Raw genomic sequence first — 3,171 nt, 5'->3', positions numbered from 1 at the left:
AAATATAACAGAAAAGAAAAAACTATACAAAAAACTACGCAGAAATAAATAGAAGAAAATAAAGCAGAAAAGAAAAAAACTATAAAAATAACTTATTACAACTCCGGACAAACTAATTGCACGTCGGCATTTCTTTTTTTTAAACTTTGGTTATAACTCCAGACTTTGACCATCAAGTTTTGCAGAAAAGAAAAAATAGCAGAAAAAAAACTATAGCTGAAAAGAAAAAAACTATATAAAATGACCGTGAAATTGAAAATCACTACAAAATGAACTCTGAAAATGTTGAATTTTGGTAAACTAGATGAAAAACTACTCAAAAATAAATAGAAGAAAATAAATATAACAGAAAAGAAAAAACTATACAAAAAACTACGCAGAAATAAATAGAAGAAAATAAAGCAGAAAAGAAAAAAACTATAAAAAAATTGGGGCGCTGCCCTATGGGCCTGCTAGGCCACGGGCGTGCAATTACAGGCCTTAAAGGCCCAGCAGACTCACAGGACAGCGTGCAGAATTTAGGCCCACAAGCCTGCTATATAGAGGAGTTCAAAGAAGGAGCCGCGGCTGGGTTTATAAACCAGTGCGGCTGCCTTCGCCCGGCGAGGTGGGACTAAACTTTGGGGTGGCAGCGCGAGGGCTTTAGTACCGGTTGGTGGCTCCAACCGGTACTAAAGATTACCTTTTAGTACCGGTTGGAGCCACCAACCGGTACTAAAGGCCTGCTCTTCCCGCCTCTTGGCCTGGCCAAAGTTGGCCTTTAGTACCGGTCGGTGACTCCAACTGGTACTAAAGGCCCATCCTATATATATAGCACTTACGAAAATTTCAGTTACATCTCCCCACTTTCATCTCCAACCTCTCAACATCGCCGCGCGCCGCTCGATCCCATCGTCGCCGCCCGTCGCCCGTCGTCCGTCGTCGTCGTCGCTGTCCCCGCCGCCGCCCGTTGTCGTCGTCGTCTCGCGCCGCCGCCCCGAACGCCGCCGCCGTCCGTCGTCGTCGCCGCGATCCCGTACGTCTCTCGCACTTGCGCGCCGGCGCCCCCGCCCCGTACGCCGGCGCCCCCGCTCGTACGTACGGGGCGGCGGCGTACGGGGCGGCGTACACACACATACACACATACACACACACACAATTTTTACTTATTTTCTGTTTTCTGTTTTCTGTTTTTTAGAAAATTTAATTAGATATTAATTAGCTAGGTATGTGATATTTGAACTAGTTGAATAATTAATATAACTAGTTTATTTTTAGTAAGAAAATTGTCGAACTAGTTTATTTAGGTATATATGAGATTTGAACTAGTTGAATAATTAATATAACTAGTTTATTTTTAGTAAGAAAATTGTCGTATCTGAGATTTGATTATGTAATTAAAATATTATTTGTTAATGAGTTTTTCTGTTTATTTAATGTTTTTATATATTTTGAGTTTATATAAATATATAGTAATGTCAATTGTTAGAGATGAATATAGTTAGATATATATTTGAATTGGCTAGATATTAATTAATGTTAGATAATAATAAGTGTTTAATGTTTCACCTAAGTGGGATTAAAACTAGTTTATTTTTAGTAAATGCTTAGTTGAACTAATTGAATTAATATAACTAGTTTATTTTTAGTAAATGCTTAGTTGAACTAATTGAATTAATATAACTAGTTTATTTTTAGTAAATGCTTAGTTGAATTAATAGAAGTAGTTGAATTAATTGAATTAGTAAGTGTTTAATATTTCGCCTAATATGAACATAGGAAATGTCGTCTGACGACGGAAAAAATTTCGGTATGTGCATATACTGTGAAGACGAGCGCGGCCAGCGCGACAGAAATTTCCTTCTTGATGGTAGGCGATTCAGCATCAAGCTGGATGAGACTTTTGAATTCGATACAGTAAGTCACAACGACAAGTCTGTTTTCGTAATTAAGCATGACTTATATATGCTTCATTTGCCTGACTTATAATTTTTTAATTTTCACTATTCTACTAGCGCATCCCATGCCATGCAAGAATTTTTGTCTTGGATAAGATAGGTTTCAAAGATATGAAAACTATGGAGGTAAAGAGAGCTTACCTGAAAACTGAGCATGATGGTTATACTTTCAACGTGAAAGTATACAATGCACACACGTACACTTATTTTGAATGCAAAACTTGGCAAGCACTATGCAAGGCTTATGCATTTGAGCCTGGTATGGTTATCACCTTTGATATTTGTCCGGAAGATGATATTGAAGGTAATAGAGACATATGAGTCGATGTGCAGACGCCTCCAGTTCTATCATTATGTGAGTTTTTCTTAAATATATTTTTGTCTTTGATATTGCTTATTTCAAAAATAACTGACAACTAATTTCTACTGACAGCTTATCTCCATTCAACCAAACATGTCCGGCGCTTGATAGACAGGACCTTCTATTGTCCCGGAGCTGAACTAAACTGCGAGGAGATAAGTCATTATGTTTCATGGCTTGAGGATCTTCATACTGTCAAGACAAATTTTTTTCCTGCAGTTGGAAATGTTAGTACTCAAAACGTGTGACCAATAGTGATGGTATTGAACTACGGTCACATCTATTTAGGAATGATGGTAAGATATTTACTATTTGTCCTCAGTGCATATTTTGCGTACATATATTTTTTGCTAAACTTTCATTGCTAAGTATATTAATTAAGTACTATACGATGTTCTTCAACAGGGACTCCCGATGACAGTTGTGCCTCAGGGGATCGAGACTAAAGGTCAGATGTCAATTGTTAGCTTAAGGCCAAGATATCCTGCATTGAACATGAATGCATTCAGGATTTCTAGAAGCGATGAATGCTTAATAGTGAAAGATTGGAGGAAAATTGTTAATGATCGCAGAGAAGTACTAGGGGGCAACAATGAGAAGCGCAGCCCACGATTAGGAGACAGGTTCATCGGCATGCTCCAGTATGATCAATCAGTAGAGCTATACATGTTCTATGCTATTTTACCAGAGAGAGAGTAGCTAGCAGGAGTGATTTAGCTAGTTCTTCATGCTGCTCTTAATTAGTACTTGTCCTTTCATGTTCGTGTTCTTTGTTCTGAACTTAAGTGATTTGCTTTTGTGGTGTTATATATGAACGCTTATAATATCATGACAATCATGTTGAACTCGATGATTGGTTCTACTAGAAATTCT

Source organism: Triticum dicoccoides, chromosome 3B (assembly GCF_002162155.2).
Source record: "Triticum dicoccoides isolate Atlit2015 ecotype Zavitan chromosome 3B, WEW_v2.0, whole genome shotgun sequence".
Taxonomy (NCBI): domain Eukaryota; kingdom Viridiplantae; phylum Streptophyta; class Magnoliopsida; order Poales; family Poaceae; genus Triticum; species Triticum dicoccoides.
Note: the sequence above shows the minus strand (reverse complement) of the source record.